The sequence below is a fragment of the Pseudorca crassidens genome, chromosome 11 (assembly GCF_039906515.1).
Source record: "Pseudorca crassidens isolate mPseCra1 chromosome 11, mPseCra1.hap1, whole genome shotgun sequence".
NCBI lineage: Eukaryota > Metazoa > Chordata > Mammalia > Artiodactyla > Delphinidae > Pseudorca > Pseudorca crassidens.
In genome coordinates this window covers 83,883,971-83,903,169 of record NC_090306.1, presented here as the reverse complement: position 1 = coordinate 83,903,169, position 19,199 = coordinate 83,883,971, and the positions used below count along the sequence as shown (strand labels likewise).

At 39.7% G+C, this 19,199-nt stretch overlaps 1 protein-coding gene and 1 long non-coding RNA gene across 23 annotated transcripts in view; one reads left to right on the top strand and one right to left on the bottom strand.

The window, feature by feature from the left end:
• ANKS1B (ankyrin repeat and sterile alpha motif domain containing 1B) overlaps positions 1-19,199 on the top strand; it is a 1,163,282-nt gene that overhangs the window by 1,045,656 nt on the left and 98,427 nt on the right. The window lies entirely within an intron of this gene.
• LOC137202309 (uncharacterized) overlaps positions 11,689-19,199 on the bottom strand; it is a 31,700-nt gene continuing 24,189 nt past the window's right edge. For both annotated transcript variants that reach the window (XR_010932541.1, XR_010932540.1), the window contains 2 exons: positions 14,543-14,643; positions 11,689-11,809 (listed from right to left, as the gene is read on the bottom strand). This is a non-coding gene — a long non-coding RNA (uncharacterized lncRNA). The remainder of the gene's footprint in view (positions 11,810-14,542; positions 14,644-19,199) is intronic.

Below are 19,199 nucleotides of genomic sequence, written 5' to 3'. Positions count from 1 at the left end.
TCAGGACTGTGAAAACGCATAGGTTTTTAAATCTTTGAGATTGCAGAAATTGCATACATACATTAGCAGAACAGGTTTTTAAAGTCATTTTGGAATGAGGGAAAAACGTGAGTAGCCTACGTGAAACATATGGTAAGAATTGTTCATTCCATTTGCGTTTGTTTCCGAGAGCTGTACTTATTGCAGCTTATAAAATCGATTAAATTTGGCTTCTGTTTCTCTGGGCAATAAATTATTTTCTGTGTAATAAAGAAAACATGAGCCCAAAATATGTATGTGAAAATGTTTCTGTCACAAATAAAAATGTCAGCATTTTGACGCAAATATAAGCAAGATTGAAAAGTCTCTCTCCCAAAAAGCCAAAATATTAGGGAGCCTTTTCCATTTTGCTTACACTGATCTTAAGAAAAATAGAATATATAAATGTCAGTTGTTTAGAAGACCACATAAGCCTGTACTTTTATATCTCCTGGGCTGAAGTGATCTAAATGTCATCTCATACATTATCAATTTTAATTTGAACAACTAGAATGCATTGCATAAAAGATAATTTGTCCCTATTGTTACCACTGAAAACATTGAACCAACATTCAAATTATACTTTTCTAATCAAATTCTTAGTCTGATGAGTCCTGTTTGTTGTCATTCATAGCTTTACTTTTGATTCATTATTAATCACAGCTCACGTGTTCAACTCCTATAAACAGTTCATGATGGCTTATTTGTAGCTTGTAGGTTTTCTTTAATCTCCCCACGTTGAATTGCAGTAGAACTCAATTCATTTGCTGGCATTATGAAATAGTTGATTAATGCCCAGGTTTTATATTGTTAGTCTTTGCTTTTTTTATATAAAGAACTGAAAAATCAGGATTTGCTGTTCTTGCCAGAAGCCAGTGAGAATTTTCAAAATATTTCTCTTTGAAGACTTGGGCTCTGATACTCTCACATATGTGAATGTTCTGTTGAAGTCGCTTTTGGTAGCTTGAGCTCCCGTAACTGTCTATTCTTACGTGTCAGGTCAGAAGTGCTGGCATTAGACCCCAAAGCTCTTCTAGAACTCAGCCCTTATTTTCCTCAGGAACCAGATGAGTTCACGGGGATGAAATGTCTTTGGCAAAATGTATCACAACAAGCTAGACACAACATTCTTTAGCAAAAAGAAAGTCCATGAAAGTAAGCATTTACCCACTTGCCTGAAGTTCCAGAAAGAGACAATAACCCTAAGAGAAACAGGAAGTCTTTTCAATAGAATTGGGTAATATATGCTCCTCTCATCCCATGGGAAACAGATGGCTCACAAGACGTCCTTCCTCAAGGAACACTGGGATAAGCTAAGGCTGTGTTTAGTTAGATCTGCCGGAGAGCCTAGGTTCAGACATCAGTTACCAGCGGTGCAAGAGCAGCATCCTGTCCCTGTTCCGTGGCTCCTTATCACCCATGGAGTAAGGGTCAGATTCACGAGCAAAGCATTAAGACACCGAGTCTAACCCCAACCCATTCTTCCAGCCTCACCTCTCAAAGCACGGTTGAAAGAACCTTCTCTTCCATTCAGCTGGCCAGCTTTTCCTCTGAACATGCTGTGCACGTCCCAGACTCTCTCTTCTACTCTGAGCTATGCTTTCTCATTGATTCAAAGAGCTTTTTTTCCCAGAGCTACAATCCAGTGCTGTCTTCTCAGTGCAGTCCTCTCTAATCACCCCCATTTCCTTTTGGGGAGCACCGTAGTGCAATAGGTCCCAAACTGTGACCTGAAGACCCTGGGGGTGGGGAGAGGGCTTCAGGGAGAAAGTGGAGAGTACACTGAACTACTAAAACAACCCGAATCTGTCTGTGTACCAAACATTGTTAGGAACACGAATACAACTAAAAGTACAACTAATGTCACATAGAGGCAGGCTATGACAGTAAGGCGGGAAAAACTCACTGAGAAAAATCAGGATACATCATAGTGTATTATATAAAATGTAGCTACGAGCTTTTCCCTTTGAATATTCTTATTATTTTATGAACCATTCATTAAACTTTCTCTGCCTTGAAAATATGTATTATGGCCTTACATATGTTTCTTCAACTCACTTGCAAATACCTTGAGATCAGAAGCCATGCCATGCCTTCATTCGTTTCATGTTTACTGATCCCCATAAATAGCTCTCCAAAGCTTTATTTTATACTTCTTAAGCCTGTACTCCGGCCACCTACATTCATTCATTCAATGACATTGCCTCTCACCGCACCAAGAGCGTGACGATAACTAGACACGTTCTCTTAGAACTTACTGCCAGAGGGCAGAAGGAAACTTGGGGGTGAGGGGTATGTTTAGGGCATAGGTAGTGGTGGCAATTTCACAGTTATATACTTATCTCCAAACTCGTTGAGTTGTACCCATTAAATATGTACAGAGTTTTGTATGTCAGTCATACCTCAATAAGGTGGTTTTGTAACTGAAGTATAGTTGATTTACAATGTTACAGGTGTACAGCAAAGTGATTCAGTTATACATATATATATTCTTTTTCAGATTCTTTTCCATTATAAGTTATTACAAGATAGTGAATATAATCCCCTGTGTTCTACAGTAGGACTCTGTTGTTTATCTACTTTATATATAGTAGTGTGTATCTGTTAATCCCAAACTCCTAATTTATCCCACCCCCACGTTCCCCTTTGGTAATCATAAATTTGTTTTCTATCTCTGTGAGTCTATTTCTGTTTTGTAAGTTCATTTGTATCATTATTTAGATTCCACATATAAGTGATACCATATGATATTGGTCTTTCTCTGTCTGACTAAAGTGATAGTTTAAAAAAAGAACTTACCATTGCTCCATCTCTGGACTTACTCAATTAACACCCAGACTCACCTGCTCACAGAAACATGTGTCCCTCCTTCTCTCCAAAGCTAATCATTCTCTCTGTGTGCTGGGTCCATCCCCACCCTCCCTCTCCAAAGTCCATCCGTTCTTCCCTCCTCCTTTTAGCCTCAAGGCTCCCTGTAGTGTCCCCCTCACCCAGGTCCCCACTGCTGAAATCACTGTGCCTCCGCAGTATCAGAATATCTGCGATGCTCCAGGCATTGCTCACACTGTATCCCGTTCCTGACCCCCTCCTTCCCTGTGATCATCTTATAGCTCCTCCAAGACCTAGCTTAAAATATCCTTAGCTCCTTGGAAATCTCTTTTTAAATATCTTTTGATATAGGACTAATCACAACCTGGCAGGTGCTTTCTTATGTACATACAGCCTTCTCCATTAGATTGAGAACTCACTGTACACAGGGGTTACGTCTTATGAATCGTTGTCTTCCCTATTGTGTGACTTTCTCACAGAGTTGGTATTTTAACAAATGCTTGTGGCATAATTTTGCTTTCTTTTCTCTCACCAGGTAGGACTTAATAAAAGTAAACACTCATGCCATATGTCGTTTGTGTTCTCAAATATAAACTTTCTTTTGATAACGTGCCTTCCTAAAGATTCTTCTAGACATAGAAGAAAATATGCTTTAAGAACTATTTTGTTTCATGCTTCTTTTGTTCCTAGCTGGTTGCAATCATCTGTCCTCCTGCGCTCACAGAGGTTATTCTGGATCTGCCTGTGGCCACCCTCCCTCATCTTACACAAACCATAGAACCTCTAGAAGGAAAAGGCAAATAATAGCCCTCACCACTGTCCTCACAGTCATAGTAAATCATAAAGCATAAGAGAAAGGCAATATTTACTACTCCTGCACCAGACACATGCACACATGCACATGCATGCACACAGCAGATCTATGAAGGAGGTATGAATATCAGCTCCATTTCACAGATGCAGAAAGCAAAGCTGGGAAAGGGGATCACCTTCCCTGAGATACAGCCTTAAATATTAGAGCTAGGAATCAAACTTGGGTCAACTTTGCATCAAAGCCAGTGTGCTTTCTATTCCTCATACTGCCTCAAAAATAGGGGGAAGTGATTAACGTTAATGGTTGTAAGGCTCATATGTACAACTGTGGTAGATTATTCATAGCTACACTGGGTATACATCATAAAAATATAAATTAGTCACTAAACTATGATGTATCAGGCCTCACATATGTTCCCAACTGCTGACATAAGTACCTTGCAGAACATCATTCGCTGAGGCATTATGTAATCTATGTTTGCAACCTTCATCTGAGACAGAGGACACTCCATGATTCAGATGAGAAAATCAAGGCCCAGAGAAGAGCAGATGCTTCCCAAAAGTCAGAATGATAGTCTCAGAGCATAACTCCATCCTGGACTTGAGTGTATAGGTCTGACTAACCATGCTTTTTGAGAAACACAGTGCATCAACTAGTTTTTCTTGAGGGAGCAAAATTGACACTCCCCATAATTAAAGATTCCAAACCACAGACTAATTTGGAAGGGACACCAGGTTCACACCACAATACCAGTTGTAAGAAGAGGACAGCAAAGGCATTTTGCAGTTCAAAAATATTTGAAGACCTTGTTTTTAAAAAATCACCGGCCAAGAGCCAGTTTTGAATTCTGCATCCCACTTTCCCAAACTTTTCACACTGGTTATATATTTATACAAGTGGGCCCAGTTTTTAAGCCAATGCAATTCTAGATATTGTATATGGGTAGAATTATGAAAAAACAGATTATTTTAGCCTCCATTTATTTTCTTCATTTAGTACCTACTCTCTGTCAGCTATTCCATATAGTTTGAGTGAAGAACCAGAAATGATCCTTTTCAACATCAGAAAATTAAATATGTTGCAGAATAGGCTTCTATTTTAAAAAATTGATGAATAAGCACATTAAGCAGTAACAAATGATGTGTAGGGATATTCAAGGCACTGAAGCCCTTCAGGATGAGAAGTTTAGCAGGTTTTGGTGCTATAAATATGGCTACTGCATATTTCAACTCTCTTGGCAACTATAGCTAGGATGCAGAATTCATGTATCTTTATTTAGAATTGTCAGAGAAGATGTTTACTGAAAAACAAGTATTTTGCAAGGAAACAGTTTGTAAGGAGATAGTTTCTTTAAAAAAAAAAATAAGGACTGTTTAGTAGGATTAAAATCATTCAGTGGGAAATGGGTGAAATTCTCAATGACTGCCATTGTAGTCAACACTGAGAAAGTAAAACTATTGCTTCCCTAATGTGTTTCCAAATGGAAAATGCACCCCACCTCTTGGAAGCCACCATTTTTGCAATGTCACTGGGCCATCAGAAATATATTCCTAGTATATCAGAAGTGTATAAAAAATACGTAAGAAATGACATTGCAATAAGGAACTTAGAATTCTGTTCTGAACGGTGATCTGGCTTTGGCTCCAGTGGTAAGGAAAGTGCAAGTGTTGAAATGTAACAGACTCAATTGCTTGCATAAGCTCCCTGAACCTCTTTCCTCACTTGTAAAATAGGGGATAATACTCCTTTCCATGCAGGTTGTAAGGATCTGATGTGATAAACTATGCGTAGAGCCTGGCTGTAAACTAGTCTTACGTGGCTTTCCAGCCATATCACTACATATCATCTACTCATTTTAACTCTTAACAATTTATTTCACTGGTAGAAATGCAGGGGAACAAATGCAGTTCCAGAACCTCCCATGCCCTGAAATATGTAAATTGTTTCCTACAGTACCATTTCCTGGAGTAGTTTCTATTCCCACCCCTGGCACATTCCAGATTCTCCTAGCAGTCGCACCACCCACTGAATGGTCCAAACACCTTCCTGGTCTACTTTGAGCAACTGTGAGTCCTTCTGTCTGCACAATTATTTTTATATGCCATGCATATTTAACTAGGAGAGCAAGGAAACTACTCCGAGGTTGAGGAAGAGTGGTGTTTCTGTGCTCCTCCTTTGGGGCTTGTGTGAGGATCATTCAGTTCCTTTGGTTAGCATGTCTTGCTAATGAGACCAGAGAGGTGGCCTCGGTCCACGTGTGAGCCAATCCACTGCTCCATTCCTGGTCCCAGATCGTAACGAAGCCTAACTGTGGAACAAGATCCCCCAGGTGCTGTGTGGCCCTCTGCTTTCCTGTCACTTGTCTCACCATCTCAGGCTTAGCATCATTTTTCCATTAGACCAACACATAGGTTCTAACAGCCTTCAACATGCCAGGCCCATGCTAGGTGCTGAGTTGAATCAAGTAGAGACACATCACCGTACTCTCCACGGGCCCTCAGTGGTGTTCAAAGACTTTGTCCGGCACAAGGATAACGCACATCCCACCCAACGGCCACTTGCTCCCCACCCAGTCCCCGAGGGAATTTTGCAGACACAAGTCGTATGAATATGGGTTTATTCAGAACCAAGGCTCTTTGAGAAAGTATTGAAAGCAAAAGAGTTGTAAACTCTCTGACTTTGGAAGGCAAAATGCATTCTTTTCCCATACCTCAAATCCAGATTTTCATGTTTTAGGAAAATTGACAGAAAAAACAACTCAACAAGTTCTCTGAACTGTGGTTGCCAGTCAAATGGTCCTAATACAGCATCCAGCTCCTCTCATCTTTTGCACTTTTCTAGAATTCCTTAACAGGAATCTGAATATATTTTCTTCTTTTTCTTTTTTATATCACCTTTTATAGAATGTTTTATATTTTTCAAAAGATTTCCATGTCTTTTTTGGTTCCTCATAATAACTCTGTGAATGAGGAAGGCAGGTTGTGGAGTATTAATGAAGCAAAAGTTAAGTTGTGCTTTGGTTTCTTTGCAGAGGTACCTCTCCTCCCCAGCCACAAGCTGTCTGAATGTGGAATATACCTTATTCCAAATGTTCATTTTAAGAGGGGAGGCAATGTGATGGACTGACAAAAGCACAGGCTTTGTGGCAGAAAGATGTGTGTGTTTTTAATCTGGACTCTGCCACCTAGTTAATATGTCATCTTATTCCTCAGTTTCCCTGCCTGTAACCAGGGATAACAATACTGAACTCAGGGAGGGTTTGTGGGGATTAAACAAGGTGCCTGTGAGAGGCTCCTTTGCCCTCCCATGGCCACTTTTTCTCAACACTCAGGAGAGGCTGAACCCAGCAGCTACATGGAAAGAAATCCTCATTCACAAGAGGCTTGTCTTCCCCACCGACGCTGTTCCTCCCCCTTTCTGCAACACTGTTCTCCCAAGCCCAGTTTTCTGGAGTCATCCTTAAAAAACTTTCCTTTCCTTCACCATTTACAGCCAACACTCCCCATCCCTGCCCTTTCTGCTGCCAAATGTTTCTCAGATCCGCTCCCTCCTCTCATTGACACTCATTTGTTCATTCAGTGACTATGTATTGGGTACTTACTACATGCAGTCACTTCACTGGACTCTGGGGGTACACAGTGAACAAGAACTCATTCCTGGCCCTCATCCTCACTCACTTGAATTACTTCAATGCACTGGCCTGTGGACAGGATCTCCTTACTCCAATGCATTCTCAGTACTGACATCAAATTCAGTATTATAGAGCAATAGTGATTTCTGATCTTATCAACTCTAATCTCATCCTTTCCCTTCTTTAAAACTTTGGTTGACTTCCCAAAGATTTCACCATAATAAAAACAGTCCATATTTACTGAGCATGCACACCGTGCCAGGCATTCTTCTAAGCACTTTACACGTGTTGTCAAACATAATATATTTGATATAATATAATACATAATATAATTAAGTTGGAAGACCAAATTTCTTTCAAATGCCCTTAAATCTGGCCACAACCCACCTTCAAGCCTCCTGTCCTGCCACTCACATATACAGTTCTCCCTTGCCGAAAATGAGCAGGGACATAAATAAAATTGTAAACCCATAAACAGACATGTCATGTTCTTATGTTCTTGCACACGTCTGCACTTTTGCACATGATATCTCTTTTGCCTGAATTCCCTTCCCTTACTCCTCTACCTGGAAAACTCCTACTCATCCCTGAAAGCCTGTCTCCTACACCATGAAGATCTCCCACAGGCAGAGATTGTCACTCCCTACCCTGAGCTTTCATAACAGTGAAGATACTCGGAGCATCTGTCACTTCATTTTCCCCGCTGGACCAGGAGCACCTCGAGGTGCTCCCGGTCCAGTGGGGAGCACATCCCATTCATTACATCCCATTCATTACATCCCATTCATTAATTACATCCCATTAATTACATCCCATTAATTTCTGTATGCCCCTAAGCACGACACAGCCGACGCTGGATACATATTTGCTGATGGATAACTGCGTGCTACAGGCTGCATTGTTGGGGTCCCTCACCAAGGTGTGACTCTCAGAGCAGAAGCTGCCAGTAAGAACCTAGAACCGTGGGACTGTACCAGTCTGTCAAGGGCACAGTGACCAACTTCTGTACAACATGCTGTGGTTCCTTAACAAGCTTTCTTGCTTTAGTGTTTTGCACTTTAAGTAGCAAAAGTAATAGAACTCCACGTTTAATTAAAACGTTGTTCCCCAAATGTAAAATAGGTAGCTAGTGGGAAGCAGTCGCATAGCACAGGGAGATCAGCTCAGTGCTTTGTGACCACCTAGAGGGGTGGGATAGGGAGGGTGGGAGGGAGATGCAAGAGGGAGGGGATATGGGGATATATGTATATGTATAGCTGATTCACTTTGTTATAAAGCAGAAACTAACACCACTGTAAAGCAATTATACTCCAATAAAAATGTTTAAAAAAATACTTTAAAAAAAACAAAAAAAAAACCGTTGTTCCCTTGTTCAGTGTGAGGTTAGGTCTTGGCCGGCCTGGGTGCTGTGAAGATGGCAGTATTGGCAGGCTGGGCAGAAAGAACTGGAGAGAGTCTTTTTTCCCCTTAAATGTTGCCTCTGTCATCTCCATCACCTCCATTATGTGGAAAATAACTTCCAAGCCGCCAAAGGAAGCCTTCTGCTGAAATTTTAATCAAAGATCGAACTGAACATTTTGAAGAGGAGTATTTGCTAACGGAAGACCCAGCACTTATAATTTCTGATATTTAACACCTAATTTTCCATCTTCCCAAAAGTCTCCAGTTGTGGAGACCATGACAGTAGATCAGGAAGGATGGCAACACGAAGCTCTTCCACTTCCTGAGAGGTAATTCGGCAAAGAATTAAGCAACAAAAAATGCTTAATGCTGAGCTTTTGAAAATTGACTTTTTTCATTTAATTAAGATAGGGTTCTAAATAGTAAGTATGTCATGGGGGTGACTGTCCGTCTGTCTGTCTCATTTGGAAGTCAAGTAAATTTTCTGCAGGCATAATGATTTAATCGTCAAGTAAACTGAACTAATCAGACAAAGCCCATTTGTTCTCTTGTCTTAATGATCAATTCAGATACTCCAGCTTCCTAATAAATTGCTTGGCAGTCAGTTCAAATTAACCAGAGACATAAATCTATTTTGACCTTGTATATAGACAAGATACTAGCCATGAGGCCATTCCAAGGGATAACTTCAAATTCTAAGTTTAAACACTCTTGAATTTAAGCCCTTTCATATTGAAACGAATAGTTTATAAAACTCTTCTCCCTGCAAAAATCCTCATAAATGAGTGCAGTGTTACTATTTTAAAATTAAAACCATCTCTGTCAGCTTCTGCGTGACTAGAGATTTTGCAAGTAGCCATGTAAATGATTATAAAATGGGGGAAAAGTGTTTGAAAGTCGCATTTTATTAAATTCCTAGCTAGATGCAATTTGTTTTTCTTTCAAATTCACAATTTAAATTATTCAGCTTTTGGTTTGCCCAAATGCTGTCTTTTTTTAGGAAACAAAAACTAAGCCATGCTTATGTAAGATTTAAGTGCTTCATAAAACCACTGTATTAATAATACTTGGTTTTTAAATGTTGTGTTTGGAAAGGTAACATCTCTTTTCTCCCAGCCTCCTTAATTAGCATCTCTCATAAGCAACATTTCCCTAAGAGACACTGCAGTCAAGGAGCTAAGGATCTTGCAATATTTACCTCTGCTCATGGTTTTCCCACAGGGAGCCTTCAACACATTCTGTCCGTGTTCAAGAGATATAAATACCATTTTTTATGAACCTTGATGAGAGAAGAGATTAAACCTAAATAAAAACAAGAATGAACTGTAAATGTCAAGTATCCTGTTTCTGGGGGGTTTTATGCTTTATTATACTTTGTTAAAAAGGAAAAATTGTACATTTTTAGAATGTTTTTATCAGTCAGTTTAATGTACTAAAATAAAATTTTTTTTTAAATGCTGGGGAAAGGAAGCCACTTTCATCTCGAGGAATTAAAATATGAGATTTTAGTAATTGAGGCATTTTGCCTGAAATACTGTTAGGAAATTCTTTTTTAAAATTGAGATTAAATACTTCTATGGCAAACAGTCATTTTTCATATATTGGAAATAAACTTTGGCATTTAAATTCATCATCAAAAATGACAAATTACTTGAATCCCATGAAGATTGAACCAGGAAGATTTAATTTAAGCCTGGGTGGAAAATTGTTGATGTAGTCAGTAGGTTTGATATTAACACTATGGCATTTTCATCATTAATTATGCATCTCATGGCTATCAAGTGCCCACTATGTGAATAACATTATATTAATTAATTATTGACATGCCCTGTACTGTCATCATTCTAGGGCAACATAAGAATGAATTACCAAGTTTTCATCATATGTTGTTTTCTGTCCAGCTTAATATCAGGATTATCTTGAAGTAAAAATGAATAATCTCTCACTGTGCGAATGACATTATATGAAGGTGTAATGAGTTCCGTGACAATTGCATATTAAACCCTGTTTTCAACCACATACTAAATCATTGTTTATTGCTTGGTTTTCATTGGAGGCTTGTAAATTATAATGAATTATATTGACAAGTAGGGGTATAACTTTTCCATTTGATAGTTCAGCATGTCCTTTTTAGAAAGCATTGCTCTTCTTTTTGCTTTTTTGCCTTGAGCTCATATATTTGATCAACAAGCTTACAAACCTGATACAAAATAAATATACTTCATTTTTTCATACACTGCGCTAACTTGATACTTTTTTCTTGGAGCATGACTAATTTGATACGGTCATTCAAAGGTCTATTGCTGTGATTTGTTTTGAGATCTGTTTTGGTCTGGTTTGGTTTAGTTTTGAGCCATTTTATAATAGCTGCATGTAAGGAATACAAAAAGAATAAGACTGGGCTTCCCTGGTGGCGCAGTGGTTGAGAGTCCGCCTGCCAATGCATGGGACGCGGGTTCGTGCCCCGGTCCAGGAGGGTCCCACATGCCGCAGAGCGGCTGCGCCCGTGGGCCGTGGCCACTGGGCCTGCGCCTCCGGAGCCTGTGCTCCGCCGCGGGGGAGGCCACAGCAGTGAGAGGCCCGCGTAACGCAAAAAAAAAAAAAAAAGAATAAGACTTATTTCTGCCTTCAAGATTTTGGTCTAGAGAAGGAAACATGCAAACACCTAGCTGTAGTACAGTATGACAGGTGGCAGGGAATTGGGTGACAGGGGTGTTGGTAGAAGTTTCATCTTTCACAAAGTAATATTTGAACTTGGTCTTGACGTATTGAAAGATGAGTAGAGGTTCACCAGATAGAGAAGAGATGAAGGCCATTCCAAAAAGAAGGCACAGCTCATAAGCCTTAAAAACCTGAAGGACGGGTCCCATTTTATCACAGATTAAGTGCTCTGGCCCCCAAAGAATCCTTCAACACCAGAAACATCACTTCTTTGCATATCTTTATAAGAGAGTTTACAGCAGAGATTCTCATCCACTGCACAGGGCAACCTGGTCGCTCACCGTGGCTATCCCTCTCCACACCAGGATGGGAGAACAGGACTAGCACTGTCAGCCCCTAATGACTCCATCTTTTTAATGACTCTCCATCCTCCAGCTTTGTGAATCGTGGCTGGCCTAGGCAAGGAGAAGGAAGGAGAGAATATTAAAAGGAGCTTGCCCCTCTCCCTCAAAGAATTTTTTTTTTACAATAAACCCTCCATTAACTGGGACTTTTAGATAGCTAATGTTGTCAGCCCTTGCTTTTGGTGCAAGAGACAATGACAAACAACTGCTCCTAAGTATTTATTAAAAAGAGAAAAACCTGGGATGCTGCTGGGGCTAATGTGCATTCCTCCGCCACCTTCTGCAGCAGCACTGTGGCCCAGTGACAAATGTCTTCACACAGCATGAATCAGATGCTATGTGATATTCCAGATATCAAAGAATTAAAGACCTTCAATTAACTGCACTTAGGCAGGGGAGGAGCAAAAGTTGTTTATGTATATATATTAGATATATAGAGATTATTACATATTATGTATAATATATCATATATTTAGAATTTTTCCTAAATATTTACATATATTATACATATAGGCAATATATATTATATGTTTAGGAAGAACATGTATTATATATAACATTTGGAATTCTTACATATTTTATATATTATATTTATATGTATGTTATATTACTAAATATATATATTTAGGAAGAATGCCAAATATATATAACATATTATGTATAATATAATATATAAGGTATATATATTTAGAAAAAATTCCAATAAAGACTCCAACAATGGGAAAAAGTGTCATATAAACCATAAGATACACTAATTAAATAATTGAATTAAGTGAAAAATTTGTACATTTTATATGCATATCATTATACTAAGGTTACTTAACACACCACCCCATTATCTAAAGGTAATTGAGGTTTTTTCAAGTAAATATGCAACACTGAACCACTAATGCAGCCCTTGAAAATTACCTTAATTTAAAAAAAAGTTTTTATTATCTAGGAATCATTACTGACTGACAGATTTCAGATTGCCCTCAAATTTCCCACTACCTTTTCCTGGCCAGGGCTTCCCCTTCTGGCATGAAGGATTTTGGAATAATAGTGAGAGTAAAAGGAATATAAGAAAACAGAATCATTTCTGTGGTAGATATATTAATGGATAAACTTGAAAAGACTTAGAATAAACTGCAGGGCTCATACTGTAGTAAATAAAGTACGAGTCTTTTAAATAAGCACATAGCCTTACAGCTAAATGAGTCTCTGGGGAAAGACCAACAACTTTTGAGCAGAAGATGTGGGCTGGGCACCATGCTAGGTACTTCTTCTAAAATTGTCTCACTTGAGCCTCACAGCGCCTCTGAGAGAGAAATGGCAGCAGGATATGATGATATACGTATAAAGAGCGTGAATTTTGGAAGTCAGCTCCTGACTTCGTCACCTACTTTGGCAACTTCCTAAAATCCCTGAGCCTCAGTCTGTTCACTTCTAACATGGAGATAATCACCAAACTTGTAAGACTGAAACAGTAAGGTAAATGAGCTGATCTGTATTATATGTACATTCCTTTCCCCTTCTGACCTGTCATCTTATGTTCTTTCCACTAAAAAGAGGCACTTTTTTTGTGTTCAACTAAAAATTCCAATATTTCTCTGAACTGTGGCAAAGCCATATATTCCTCCATCTTGAACTTGAACCATTGATTTCTTTTGGAACCTTAATGTAGGACATTACATTTAACCATGTTAAATTGCATCTTTTTGGTGTCACCATGGCCTGTCGGCCTGTTGAGGGAATTTTGAATTTTGCATTGGCCTATTACCGTATTAAATATCCTTCACAGCCTTATGTCATTGAAAAATCTGATAAACGTCCCTCTTAGGTCTACTTTGATGCCATTAATAAAAATATTGAATAGAGCAGAATCCAGGGGCAGAGGCCTATGGCATTCAATCAGTGGTCCCCCCCTACAGGCTGTGACAGAGTCATTCATCAAGCCTCTTGGGTATAGCTGTACAACCAGCCGTGAATCCACTTAATTTTTCTCTCATAGAGCCCACCATCTTATAGATAATGAAAGACTTCATCAAGTGCTTTATTGAAATCAAAGACACTATATCTATGGCATTCTCCTGGTCTGTCAACTGGACACTGAATGAACTTACCCTTTAGTGAGACTCATTCTGTGCCAGGCACTGGGCTAGGTGCTTTTCATATATCTCATTTAATGCCGACACTAAGAGGGTAAGTACTATTTTTTTAACCCCATTATTCTGAATGAGTTAGGTGAAGCTGAGCGAGGCTAAACAATTGACCCAAAGCCATATATAGTAAGTGCCAGAATCAGGGCTCACACCCACGTCACCCTGACACCAAACCCTGCTCCCAGTCACTATGTTCGTCTGATAGAATCTTGTGCTTCCACGGTGTTGAGTTAGTTGACTCGAGAACAGCGTATCAACAAGATTTGCAGTCAGTTAATGTATGGTGGGAAGGCCTCTCTGTGGTCAAAGTCTCCCCACCCTCCATCTTTCACACTTCCTTTCCTGGTATCTGGGTACCAAGAGAACGGATTCTCTGATTGCCTCCCGGTGCACGTGGTATTGGAGGAAAGGGAATTTTGAGAGAGATCTTGTTTGGATCAATAGGAGACCTGATGAAATAGCCTCTGCCCAACGGCAGAGAATGCCTTTTAAGTGATCAAGGAGCTTCCTTTCTCCAGATTCAAGCTCTCTGTCCCAACAGTACTACCAAGGCCAGGCTTTTTAATTGTGTTTTATCCACTGTTTTGCTGCTTGAATCTGCCCCCCGCCCTTTCTTCCATGCCCACCCCACCCTGACACATACCTTCTTTGTTCAGCTGGGTTTCAGTATCTAAACAAAGTAGTCAAATTGCCGGTCTATTCCATTGGCGCTTTCTGAACCAAGTCATTCTGTCTCCATTCATTCTGTTGGTGTGATTAATTTAGTGCTTAGAATGCAACCTTATTCCCTAGTGCTGAGAGAATCTCATTATCACCACCTGCTACCCCTACAGAGCCCATCATGGCTTCTAGTGAGCACTTCTCTCTTTTCAAACATTCACAAACCGTTTGCTGCAAGCATTTAAAAAGCATAAACATTTTTACCAAAGTGTCATCGCTAGGAAGATTAAGACTCTTAAAATATACATATTGAAAGCCATAGGTCCTCATTTACTGTAGACATGTAACAGAGAATGTCCTACTCACCCATTAGCCTGTAGCTAAACAGCACTCGGTACCTAGAGCAAAGCTGCCCTCTGGGTCACATTTCCCTTGAAATATCCTGGACACCCTGCAGTTCGAGTGTTGCTTATCCTTTAGTCCAGGTGGAAAATGGTACATTCCTAGAGGACAGCGGTTTCTCTCTGGAGCAACCTGAATTATAGCCTTCAGGAATGGCCTATTTACACCACACTTGCTGAATACTGAATACTGAGGGCTTTCTCCCAGCATTACTTCTTAAACAGCTTTATTGCGATACAATTATGGGTCATAAAAATTACCCATTTTAAGTATACAGTTCAGTGAGTTTTAGTAAATTTATACAGTTGTTCACCCATCAGTGCTCTTCGGTTTTAGAACATTTCCATCACTATAAAAAATTCCCGGGCTTCCCTGGTGGCGCAGTGGTTGAGAGTCCACCTGCCGATGCAGGGGACATGGGTTCGTGCCCCAGTCCGGGAAGATCCCACATGCCGCAGAGCGGCTGGACCCGTGAGCCATGGCCACTGAGCCTGCATGTCCGGAGCCTGTGCTCCACAACGGGAGAGGCCACAACAGTGAGAGGCCCACGTACCAAAAAAAAAAAAAAATTCCCTCACAGCCGTTGCAGTCAGTCCTCACTCCCATTCCCACCCTAAGCAAACATTGATCTGTTTTCTCTAGATATAGTTTTATATTTCCTAAAAACATCAAAAAATGAATCATACAACATGTAATCTTATGTGTCTGGCTTCTTTCACTTAGCATAATGTTTTTGACACTCACGCACACTGTAGCATGTATCTATAGCCTGTTCTTCTTTATTTCTGAGTAGTACTCCATAGCCTGAATATACTAGATTTTACTCATCCATTTGCCAGTTGATGAGACATTTGGATTTTTTCCAGTTTTTAGCTATTATGAGTAATGTTGTCTAAACATTCATTTATAAATCTTTGTATGGACATGTCTCCATTTCTCTTGGGTTGCTGACTAGGAGGGTACTTGGTGGGTTGTATGATAAGAAACTGAGTCATAATGTGAGATATTGGCAGTTCTCCAAAACGTAGAGGTACCATTTCACGTTCCCACTAGCGATATGAAGGTTCCGGTTTCTCCACATCCTCACCGCCACTTGGTATTGTCAACCTTTTTTATTTTAGTCATTCTAGTGAGTATATAGGGACTCCAATTTTATTCTGTTATGGGATTCTTCAGGAGATAAAGATGATAAGGAGGTAGCTGATAGGGGTGTGGGAAAGCAATGGAAGAAAAGGATTATAAAAAAAATCTCTCTCTCACTACCATCCTGCTTCCTCATCTTGAGCCTGTCCTTGGGACTAACAACAACATCTGCTTTCCTCAGAAATACTTTTTTTTTTAACCCTTAACATCCTTTTTCCCTCCATATAGGGACTGAAATACAGTGAACACCCAATTCTAAAGTGCAGTAGTAGCTAGGTAGGCTAAGTAAAATCCATGCAAGCATTTTTTTTTTTTTTTTTTTTGCTCTACGCGGGCCTCTCACCGCTGTAGCCTCTCCCGCCGCGGAGCACAGGCTCCGGACGCGCAGGCCCAGCGGCCATGGCTCACGGGCCCAGCCGCTCCGCGGCATGTGGGATCCTCCCGGACCGGGGCACGAACCCGTGTCCCCTGCATCGGCAGGCGGACTCCCAACCACTGCGCCACCAGGGAAGCCCCATGCAAGCATTTTTTAAACCTCAATTTGAACTAGTTTTAGATAGATTTTTGCCTCCTCCCATGCCAAATTCTTTTATCAGAGCTGCTGACAAGAAACAGAATCGACTGGTTTCAATTCATTGTCCCTTTCACTGTCCTACCCTCTGATAGAGGGTGTTACATGACAGTAAAGTAGCTAAACAGAAAGAAGGAAGCAGAAAAAGAGCAGAGAAGGAAACCATTTATAATCCAAAAATTGGATAACCAGGACCTCACCTAAGATTGCCTCTTGAGATTCAGTTTCTCTTAGAGCTCTTCTACAAATATGTTATATTCATGTATTTTGTATATCTCAGTTTAATTTATAATAAATGGGTGTGTGTTAATAATGAACTTTGTTAAACATAATTTCATTTACAATAATGGGCACATTGGGCACACAATATAATAGACCATAAGTTTTATGATCTCAAAAACTGAAAAAAACTAAGTTGAAAAGTACCCTTAATAACCGTAAATATCTTGCATGGTTAGCAAAATATAAGCAAAATTGTGGCCTTTCTACTTCTTCAGATGCAGAGCATTTTTATGTATTAATAATACCGCAAAGAGATTGCAGCTTTCACATGCTATTAGCCCATCATCACATCTATAAGAATAACTTCACATGTGGGATATAGCACATAGTTCCCATTTTCTTTCTTTTTTTAAAAAAATAAATTAATCTATTTATTTATTTATTTTTGGCTGTGTTGGGTCTTCGTTGCTGTGCGCGGGCTTTCTCTAGTTGTGGCGGGCAGGGGCTACTCTTCATTGTGGTGTGCGGGCTTCTCATTGTGGTGGCTTCTCTTGTTGTGGAGCACAGGCTTTAGGCGTGCAGGCTTCAGTAGTTGTGGCATGCAGGCTCAGTAGTTGTGGCTCGTAGGCTCTAGAGCGCAGGCTCAGTAGTTATGGCGCACGGGCTCAGTTGCTCCGTGGCATGTGGGATCTTCCCGGACCAGGGCTCAAATCCATGTCCCCTGCATTGGCAGACAGATTCTTAACCACTACGACACCAGGGAAGCCCCCCATTTTCTTTCATAACAAATTTTTCCTTCAATAATCCCAACAATTGCTCAAGTGCAATGCAAACCGAATTTCTCCTATGAAATTCCGATTTGCAGCAAGCTATACTTACAAGTAACTTACAGGGAAATTAGTTAGGAACTGATTCGTTGGTTGGTTGTTTGCTTGGTTGGTTTGTATTTTTTAAAAATCTTCTGGAGCAGTGTTTATATGAAAATATAATCAGAAAATTAGTACTTTCATCAAGAGGTAATTTAGAGAGCTTTGCAAATAAGCCTAAGATTCTCATTGATTTCAAAAAAGGCTTTCTACCTCCAGAACCCTTAAACGCTGAGGCAATTATACCATTAAGGCCTCTCTTTCTATGCAGAGATTATCTTGTTTCCTCGTAATTAGTATTTCCTGTTTACTGAGACAGACTACATTCAGAAACCACACATATCCCCAACTCCCAGCCCACCTCCACCCCCGTCTCACACTCTCCCTCTTTCTCACCACCCTCTGCTCTCTCTGGAATTGTGTAACTTGGAACCTCTTTTCCTTGCCGTAGGTTAACACAGTTGTGTTTTGGGTTTTGTTTTTGATTAAAGTATAGTTGACTTACAATATTATATTAGTTTCAGGTGTACAACATAGTGATTAGATATGTTTATGGATTATACTCCACATAAAGTCATTATAAATTATTGGCTGTATTCCCTGTGCTGTACATTACATCCTTGTAACTTATTTATTTTATAGCTTGTAGTTTGTACCTCTTATTCCCCTTCACCTGTCTTGCCTCACCACCACCACCCCCCAACTTCTCTCCCCTTTGGTAACCACTAGTTCTCTGTATCTGTGAGTCTGTTTCTGTTTTGCTATATTCATTTGTTTGTTTTATTTTTCAGATTCCACATATAGGTGAAAATATATAGCATTTGTCATTCTCTAGCTTATTTCACTAAGCATAACACCCTCCAGATTCATCCATGTTGCAAATGGCAAAATTTTATTCTTTTTTTTTATGGCTGAGAAATATTCCATTGTATGTATATACCATATTTTACCTTCTTTATCCATTTATCTGTTGATGGACACAAGTTGCTTTCATATCTTGGCTGTTGTAAATAATGCTCCTACAAACATTGGGGTGCATATATCTTGTTTGAATTATTGTTTTCATTTTCTTCAGATATATACCCAGGAGTGGAATTTCTGGATCATATGGTAGTTTTATTTTTAGTTTTTTGAGGAACCTCCATACTGTTTTCCACAGTGGTTGTACCAATATACATTCCCACCGACAGTATCCTAAGGTTCCCTTCTCTCCACTTCCTCACCAACACTTGTTATTTCTTGTCTTTTTTACTACAGCCATTTTGACATGTGTGAGATGGTATTGTATTATGGTTTTGATTTGTGTTTCCTGGATGATTAGTGATGTTGAGCACCTTTTCATGTGCCTGTAGGCCAACTGTATGTCTTCTTTGGGAAAATGTCTATTCAGGTCCTTTTCCCACTTCTTTAATTGGGTTGTTTGCTTCTTTGATACT